Below are 10,164 nucleotides of genomic sequence, written 5' to 3'. Positions count from 1 at the left end.
TTACCAGTATGCCTATAAAGAATCACTCTCTCTCTCTCTTTCTCTTTCTCCCCAATGAAAACTTCAAAAATTAATTGCTAATTACTTTTTTAGATGAATGTAAAAACTTAGATAAAAGTTTTAGTCAGGGACTTAAGTACATGCACATGCATGTTCACAGAAGCACTTTTCACAACAGCTGAGTGGTGGAAACAGTCCAAATGTCCATCAACAGTGAGTGGTCAAACAAGTTGTGGTATATACATTCACACAATGGAATTTTATTCAGCCATAAAGAGAAGTGAAGCACTGATACATGTTACAGGATGTAACACCTCAAAAACACTATGCTCAGTTTAAGCCAGACAAAAAAGAGCACATGATTTTATGTCTGTGAATTACCCAGAATAGGTAAATCCATAGAAACAGAAAGCAGTCTGGAGTTGTCAGGAACTTGGAGGAAGAAAGAGTGAAGATGGTTGTTTAACGGGTATGGGGTTATCTTTTGGAGAAGTTAAAATGTTTTGAAATTTGATAGAAATGGTGATTGATATTGTGAATGTTCTAAATGTCACTGTCACTAAGCTGGTTAGTATTATTATATAAATTTTGCCTCATTAAAAAAATGAGGGAAAAGTTTTATTGAGCTTAGGTTTACATATGCTGCTGCTGCTGCTGCTGCTGCTAAGTCGCTTCAGCTGTGTCTGACTCTCTGCGACCCCATAGACGGCAGCCCACCAGGCTCCCCCGTCCGTGGGATTCTCCAGGCGAGAACACTGGAGTGGGTTGCCATTTCCTTCTCCAATGCATGAAAGTGAAAAGTGAAAGTGAAGTCGCTCAGTCGTGTCCAACTCTTAGCAACCCCATGGACTGCAGCCCACCAGGCTCCTCCGTCCATGGGATTTTCCAGGCAAGAGTGCTGGAGTGGGGTGCCATCGCCTTCTCCAGGTTTACATATAGAGCTCTACAAATCAATAAGGCTGAATTAATTCTTGCTTTTCCCCACAAATCTGTTCCTCCTGTATCTTCATCTGAGCCAACAAATGTCACTGCCATTGGTCAAATAGCTCTTGGCAAAACCTGGAAAACATTCTCCATACCTCTTTTTCCTTCTCCTCTCCCATCCAATTATATCACCAAGTCCTATTGATTCTTCTTTTATAGTGTGTCAAATTTAATTCTCTGTATTTCAGCCGTGCTCATTCTGATAGGAATTATTCTATTTTCATCCAGAGAACTAGTCTCTCAACTGAACTACCAAATTTTCTTTCACATTTCTGTCATTCCATTCTAGCCAGAGTGAGTCATTAAAATGCAGTCTGATCATATCAATCCCTTGCCAAAAAACACTTTGATAGCTTTCTTTTTCCCATTTAAGATAAGTCTACAATCTCCAACATGTTATCAGGGGCCTGCTTGATCTGCCTCTACTGTCCTATATTCATACTGTTTATATATATATATATATATATATATATATATATATATATATAGTATTTTATTTACTTATTTATTTGATTGTGCTGGGTCTTAGTTGTGTTCTATGGGATCTAGTTCCCTGACTAGTGATCAAACCTGGGGCCCCAGCATTGGGAGCTCTGAGTCTTAGCCACTGGACCACCAGGGAAGTCCCTCTGTTTAAGTTTTTGTTTTATATGGCATGCAACATAAACTGACTCTAATTAGTTTCAGGATACAGATACAGGAGACGATTAAGGAACAGTTGAGCAATCAAGACAGAAGTGGGGAGTTAAAGGAACCAAGTCCTCCCCAGGGACCTCTACAGCAGCAGGTGGGTTCCTCTCACTGGAGTGCTGACATGGATGTGTTTAGTGTTCTGTCTTTAGTGTCTCGGATTACCAGGGGAAAGAATCTAATTGGCTTGGCTTCTGTCAGACTTTTACCCCTGGATATGTTTGTCCTTGAATTTATCTCCACAAAGATAGGTCTGTCTTGTGCCATATTACATGTGCCTGGCATAGAGTAGGGGCTCGTTCAATAGTGAACGAATTTATGTCCAACTAATTGAATAAATGAATTGGCCATGACCATAAGACAAAGCTGATTAATTCAGCTTGGGGCTCACTTCGGGGTGTGGAGTTCATTTCCATGGTTGAGGGTTAGGCATCCACCTCAGGAGATAACCTCTCACTCTGCTGCTCAGCCTCACCTTGTTCCACTTTCCTCCTTGCACCAGAAACCTTTGCCCTTCTCTCATCCCTCAAAACTCTCAAATTCTTTGTAAACTCAAAGGCTTTGCATATGCTATCTCCTGTGCCAGATATGTTCTTCTCCATTGTTGCTGATTGTAGATTTATTGCCTCTCGGCTACAAATTTATTCATTTTGCCTGTTTTGTGAATATGTTTTGTGAATATATATGAATATATTGTGAATATATTCACAGGCTCCTCCTCTGTCCATGGGATTCTCCAGGCAAGAGTACTGGGATGGGTTGCCATTTCCTCCTCCAGGGGATCTTTACCCAGAGATCGAACCCATGTCTCTTAACCTCTCCTGCATTGGTGGTCAGGTTCTTTACCACTAGTGCCACATGGGAAGCCCATGTATATATATATATATGTGTGTGTGTGTGTGTGTGTGTGTGTGTGTGTATGTGTATATATACATATGTTAGTCGCTTAGTCGTGCCTGACTCTTTGCAACCCCATGGACTGCAGCCCACCAGGCTCCTCTGTCCATGAGATTTTCCAGGCAAGGATACTGGAGTGGGTTGCCATTTCCTTCTCCAGGGGATCTTCCCAACCCAGGGATCAAACCCAGGTTTCCTGCACTGCATGCAGATTCTTTTACCAACTGAGCTACAAGGGAAAGTGAAGAGGAACTCAAAAGAGTCTTGATGAAAGTGAAAGTGGAGAGTGAAAAAGTTGGCTTAAAGCTCAACATTCAGAAAACGAAGATCATGGCATCCGGTCCCACCACTTCATGGGAAATAGATGGGGAAACAGTGTCAGACTTTGTTTTTCTGGGCTCCAATATCACTGCAGATGGTGACTGCAGCCATGAAATTAAAAGACGCTTACTCCTTGGAAGGAAAGTTATGACCAACCTAGATAGCATATTCAAAAGCAGAGACATTACTTTGCCAACAAAGATTCGTCTAGTCAAGGCTATGGTTTTTCCTGTGGTCATGTATGGATGTGAGAGTTGGACTGTGAAGAAGGCTGAGCGCCAAAGAATTGATGCTTTATTATTATTATTTTTTTTTATTGAAATGAATCTGCCACAGGTATACATGTGTTCCCCATCCTGAACCCTCCTCCCTTCTCCCTCCCCATACCATCCCTCTGGGTCTTCCCAGTGCACCAGCCCCAAGCATCCAGCATCGTGCATCGAACCTGGACTGGCGACTCATTTCATACATGATATTATACATGTTTCAATGTCATTCTCCCAAATCTTCCCACCCTCTCCCTCTCCCACAGAGTCCATAAGATTGTTCTATACATCAGCGTCTTCTTTGCTGTCTCGTATACAGGGTTATTGTTACCATCTTTCTAAATTCCATATATATGCGTTAGTATACTGTATTGGTGTTTTTCTTTCTGGCTTACTTCACTCTGTGTAATAGGCTCCGGTTTCATCCACCTCATTAGAATTGATTCAAATGTATTCTTTTTAATGGCTGAATAATACTCCATTGTGTATATGTACCACTGCTTTCTTAGCCATTCATCTGCTGATGGACATCTAGGTTGCTTCCATGTCCTGGCTATTATAAACAGTGCTGCGATGAACATTGGGGTACACGTGTCTCTTTCCCTTCTGGTTTCCTCAGTGTGTATGCCCAGCAGTGGGATTGCTGGATCATAAGGCAGTTCTATTTCCAGTTTTTTAAGGAATCTCCACACTCTTCTCCATAGTGGCTGTACTAGTTTTGCATTCCCACCAACAGTGTAAGAGGGTTCCCTTTTCTCCACACCCTCTCCAGCATTTATTTCTTGTAGACTTTTGGATCACAGCCATTCTGACTGGCGTGGAATGGTACCTCATTGTGGTTTTGACTTGCATTTCTCTGATAATGAGTGATGTTGAGCATCTTTTCATGTGTTTGTTAGCCATCTGTATGTCTTCTTTGGAGAAATGTCTATTTAGTTCTTTGGCCCATTTTTTGATTGGGTCATTTATTTTTCTGGAGTTGAGCTGTAGGAGTTGCTTGTATATTTTTGAGATTAGTTGTTTGTCAGTTGCTTCATTTGCTATTATTTTCTCCCATTCTGAAGGCTGTCTTTTCACCTTGCTAATAGTTTCTTTTGTTGTGCAGAAGCTTTTAATTTTAATTAGGTCCCATTTGTTTATTTTTGCTTTTATTTCCAATATTCTGGGAGGTGGGTCATAGAGGATCCTGCTGTGATGTATGTCGGAGAGTGTTTTGCCTATGTTCTCCTCTAGGAGTTTTATAGTTTCTGGTCTTAAGTTTACATCTTTAATCCATTTTGAGTTTATTTTTGTGTATGGTGTTAGAAAGTGTTCTAGTTTCATTCTTTTACAAGTGGTTGACCAGATTTCCCAGCACCACTTGTTAAAGAGATTGTCTTTAATCCATTGTATATTCTTGCCTCCTTTGTCAAAGATAAGGTGTCCATATGTGTGTGGATTTATCTCTGGGCTTTCTATTTTGTTCCATTGATCTATATTTCTGTCTTTGTGCCAGTACCATATTGTCTTGATAACTGTGGCTTTGTAGTAGAGCCTGAAGTCAGGCAGGTTGATTCCTCCAATTCCATTCTTCTTTCTCAAGATACCTTTGGCTATTCGAGGTTTTTTGTATTTCCATACAAATTGTGAAATTATTTATTCTAGCTCTGTGAAGAATACCGTTGGTAGCTTGATAGGGATTGCATTGAATCTATAAATTGCTTTGGGTAGTGTACTGATTTTCACTATATTGAATCTTCCAATCCATGAACATGGTATATTTCTCCATCTATTAGTGTCCTCTTTGATTTCTTTCACCAGTGTTTTATAGTTTTCTACATACAGGTCTTTAGTTTCTTTAGGTAGATACATTCCTAGGTATTTTATTCTTTCTGTTGCAATGGTGAATGGAATTGTTTCCTTAATTTTTCTTTCTGTTTTCTCATTATTAGTGTATAGGAATGCAAGGGATTTCTGTGTGTTGATTTTATGTCCTGCAACTTTATTATAATCATTGATTAGTTCTAGTAATTTTCTGGTGGAGTCTTTAGGGTTTTCTATGTAGAGGATCATGTCATCTGCAAATAGTGAGAGTTTTATTTCTTCTTTTCCAATTTGGATTCCTTTTATTTCTTTTTCTGCTCTGATTGCTGTAGCCAAAACTTCCAAAACTATGTTGAATAGTAATGGTGAAAGTGGGCACCCTTGTCTTGTTTCTGACTTTAGAGGAAATGCTTTCAATTTTTCACCATTGAGGATAATGTTTGCTGTGGGTTTGTCATATATAGCTTTTATTATGTTGAGGTATGTTCCTTCTATTCCTGCTTTCTGGAGAGTTTTTATCATAAATGGATGTTGAATTTTGTCCAAGGCTTTCTGTGCATCTCTTGAGATAATCATATGGTTTTTATTTTTCAATTTGTTAATGTGGTGTATTACATTGATTGATTTGCGGATATTGAAGAATCCTTGCATCCCTGGGATAAAGCCCACTTGGTCATGGTGTATGATCTTTTTAATGTGTTGTTGGATTCTGATTGCTAGAATTTTGTTAAGGATTTTTGCATCTATGTTCACCAGTGATATTGGCCTGTAGTTTTCTTTTTTTGTGGGATCTTTGTCAGGTTTTGGTATTAGGGTGATGGTGGCCTCATAGAATGAGTTTGGAAGTTTACCTTCCTCTGCAATTTTTTGGAAGAGTTTGAGCAGGATAGGTGTTAGCTCTTCTCTAAATTTTTGGTAGAATTCAGCTGTGAAGCTGTCTGGACCTGGGCTTTTGTTTGCTGGAAGATTTTTGATTACAGTTTCAATTTCCGTGCTTGTGATGGGTCTGTTAAGATTTTCTATTTCTTCCTGGTCGAGTTTTGGAAAGTTGTACTTTTCTAAGAATTTGTCCAATTCTTCCACGTTGTCCATTTTATTGGTTTATAATTGTTGATAGTAGTCTCTTATGATCCTTTGTATTTCTGTGTTGTCTGTTGTGATCTCTCCATTTTCATTTCTAATTTTATTGATTTGATTTTTCTCCCTTTGTTTCTTGATGAGTCTGGCTAATGGTTTGTCAATTTTATTTATCCTTTCAAAGAACCAGCTTTTGGCTTTGTTGATTTTTGCTATGGTCTCTTTTGTTTCTTTTGCATTTATTTCTGCCCTAATTTTTAAGATTTCTTTCCTTCTACTAACCCTGGGGTTCTTCATTTCTTCCTTTTCTAGTTGCTTTAGGTGCAGAGTTAGGTTATTTATTTGACTTTTTTCTTGTTTCTTGAGGTATGCCTGTATTGCTATGAACTTTCCCCTTAGGACTGCTTTTACTGTGTCCCACAGGTTTTGGGTTGTTGTGTTTTCATTTTCATTCGTTTCTATGCAAATTTTGATTTCTTTTTTGATTTCTTCTGTGATTTGTTGGTTATTCAGCAGCGTGTTTTTCAGCCTCCATATGTTGGAATTTTTAATAGTTTTTCTTCTGTAATTGAGATCTAATCTTACTGCATTGTGGTCAGAGAAGATGCTTGGAATGATTTCTATTTTTTTGAATTTACCAAGGCTAGATTTATGGCCCAGGATGTGATCTATCCTGGAGAAGGTTCCATGTGCACTTGAGAAAAAGGTGAAATTCATTGTTTTGGGATGAAATGTCCTATTTATATCAATTAGGTCTAACTGGTCTATTGTATTGTTTAAAGTTTGTGTTTCCTTGTTATTTTCTGTTTAGTTGATCTATCCATAGGTGTGAGTGGAGTATTAAAGTCTCCCACTATTATTGTGTTATTGTTAATTTCTCCTTTCATACTTGTTAGCATTTGTCTTACATATTGTGGTGCTCCCATGTTGGGTGCATATATATTTATAATTGTTATATCTTCTTCTTGGATTGATCCTTTGATCATTATGTAGTGACCGTCTTTGTCTCTTTTCACAGCCTTTGTTTTAAAGTCTATTTTATCTGATATGAGTATTGCTACTCCTGCTTTCTTTTGGTCCCTATTTGCATGGAAAATCTTTTTCCAGCCCTTCACTTTCAGTCTGTATGTGTCCCCTGTTTTGAGGTGGGTCTCTTGTACACAACATATGTAGGGGTCTTGTTTTTGTATCCATTCAGCCAGTCTTTGTCTTTTGGTTGGGACATTCAACCCATTTACGTTTAACGTAATTACTGATAAGTATGATCCCATTGCCATTTACTTTATTGTTTTGGGTTCGAATTTATACACCGCTTTTGTGTTTCCTGTCTAGAGAATATCCTTTAGTATTTGTTGGAGAGCTGGTTTGGTGGTGCTGAATTCTCTCAGCTTTTGCTTGTCTGTAAAGCTTTTGATTTCTCCTTCATATTTGAATGAGATCCTTGCTGTATCTGATCTGATCTGATCTGATCTGATCTATGGGCCCTTTAATTTTGGTCAGCTGATATAATATTAAACTTTGTCAGTAGAGGGAGCTAGAGAGACATTGCTGGAAACATCGTCTTCGGGGTCTCCTGTGCTTTCTTGGCAGACTTTTATAGCACTGCCAGCAGCTTCTCCTGGCACCTATCTCAGACATGTTTCCTGTAAGACACCCCGCCATAAGCAGCTTTCCCAGCACCTTGAGGGCAGATTTCTGGCAAGTCCCAGAGGGTAGAGTTCCAGCAAGTTCCAATGGTGTGAACTACAGTGATTTCTCTGCTGGCTAGCTATCCACAGACAGAAATTCTCCAATAAAGTCTAGATTTATACCCCAGGGGTAGTGGCTGCCCCTTGTCCCTGTTGTTTCTCTATTCTTACTTCTTACCAGCAGTCCATTGTGACTTCAACCCCTTGTTAATAATCTTTTTTTTTTTTTCGTTTTTGCCCATGCTGTGTGGCATTGTGGGACCTACTTCCGTGATCAGGAATTGAACCTGGATGCCCTGCAATGTAAGCATGTGTTGAACAGCACTGCCACCCTTGGGATATTACTGGTATTGCATTTTGTACTGGCAGAGGCTTCTTTTGAATCCTGTGTCCACATAATGAGATTTCACATCAAGCAAAGGGTGCCAAGCTGATTCTTGCCAGGAACCAAAATCTACTACTGCTAGCAACACTCAAAAGAGTGCACACTTTCCCCTCCTCCCTTTACTTGCTATGTGTTTATAATTAGATTAGTTACAATTAGGCTCTGGAGTCAAGCAGACCTGGTTGGGTTTCATGATCGATTCTTTCACTTCCTAACTTAGGTGAAGATATTTAGCTTTTCTAAGCTTCTGTTTCTTCCCTTGTATGGGTGAGATAGAGAGTAATACCTATATCATAAGGTAGCAGGTAAGGATTAAATAAGTTAATGAGTACTGCTTGGCAACAAAGTGTATGTATGTAGGCTAGCTGCTGTATAAAAGGCCCATGAAGATAAATCCATTAAGTTTTTGAAAATATGAACACTTCTGATATTAAGAATGTTCATATTAGCTAGCTTTATTTCCCACTGTTTCTCAGTCAAAGGACTGCACAAAGTTCTCGGGATCTTCAGTTCAGTTCAGTCGCTCAGTCATGTCTGACTCTGCGACCCCATGGACTGCAGCGTTCCAGGCCTCCCTGTCCATCACCAACTCCAAGAGTATACTCAAACTCATGTCCATCGAGTCGGTGATGCCATTCAACCATCTCATCCTCTGTCGTCCCCTATCTTTCCCAGCATAGGGGTTTTTTCAAATGAGTCAGTTCTTTGCATCAGGTGGCCAAAGTATTGGAGTTTCAGCTTCAGCATCAGTCTTTCCAATGAATATTCAGGACTGATTTCCTTTAGGATGGACTGGTTGGATCTCCTTGCAGTCCAAGGGACTCTCAAAAGTATTCTTCAATGCCATAGTTCAAAAGCGTCAATTCTTAGACACTTAGCTTTCTTTATAGTCCAGCTCACACCCGTACATGACTACTGGAAAAACCATAGCCTTGACTGAATGGAACTTTGTTGGCAAAATAATGTCTCTGCTTTTTAATATGCTGCCTAGGTTGGTCATAGCTTTTCTTTCAAGGAGCAAGCATCTTTTAATTTCATGGCTGCAGTCACCATCTGTAATGATTTTTGAGCCCCCCAAAAATAAATTCTGTCACTGTTTCCAGTGTTTTCCCACCTATTTGCCATGAAGTGATGGGACTGGATGCCATGATCTTAGTTTTCTGAATGTTGAGTTTTAAGCCAACTTTTTCACTCTCCTCTTTCACTTTCATCAAGAGGTTCTTTAGTTCTTCTTTGCTTTCTGCCATAAGGGTGGTGTCATCTGCATATCTGAGGTTATTGATATTTCTTCTGGCAATCTTGATTCCAGCTTGTGCTTCCTCCAGCCCAGCATTTCTCATGATGTACTCTGCATATTTTAAATAAGCAGGGTGACAATATGCAGCCTTGACATAGTCTTTTCCCTATTTGGAACCAGTCTGTTGTTCTGTGTCCAGTTCTAACTGTTGCTTCTTGACCTGTATGCAGGTTTCTCAAGAGGCAGGTCAGGTGGTCTGGTATTCCCATCTCTTTCAGAATTTTCCACAGTTTATTGTGGTCCACACAGTCAAGGCTTTGGCATAGTCAATAAAGCAGAAGTAGATGTTTTTATGGAATTCTCTTGCTTTTTCAGTGATCCAATGGATGTTGGCAGGTTCCTCTGCCTTTTCTAAATCCAGCTTGAACATCAGGAAGTTCACAGTTCACAAACTGTTGAAGCCTTTCTTGGAGAATTTTGAGCATTACTTTACTAGCGTGTGAGATGAGTGCAATTGTGCAGTAGTTTGAGCACTGTTTGTCATTGCCTTTCTTTGGGATTGGAATGAAAACTGACCTTTTCCAGTCTGTGGCCACTGCTGAGTTTTTCAAATTTGCTCGGGAGCTTTCTGTGGCTCAAATTAGTTGTCTTAACCACTGGACCATCAAGGAAGTCCGTGTAATAATTCTTTATATCAGACTTTCCCTATTCAAATGCTCATGTAGTTTCTTTCTCCTAATTGGGCCCAGGTTGGTACATATCCCTACTATTCACCTGGGTAATTTTATTTGTCCTTTAGGTGATAATAAAGTGTAA

Source organism: Bos javanicus, chromosome 20 (assembly GCF_032452875.1).
Source record: "Bos javanicus breed banteng chromosome 20, ARS-OSU_banteng_1.0, whole genome shotgun sequence".
Lineage (NCBI taxonomy): Eukaryota > Metazoa > Chordata > Mammalia > Artiodactyla > Bovidae > Bos > Bos javanicus.
Note: the sequence above shows the minus strand (reverse complement) of the source record.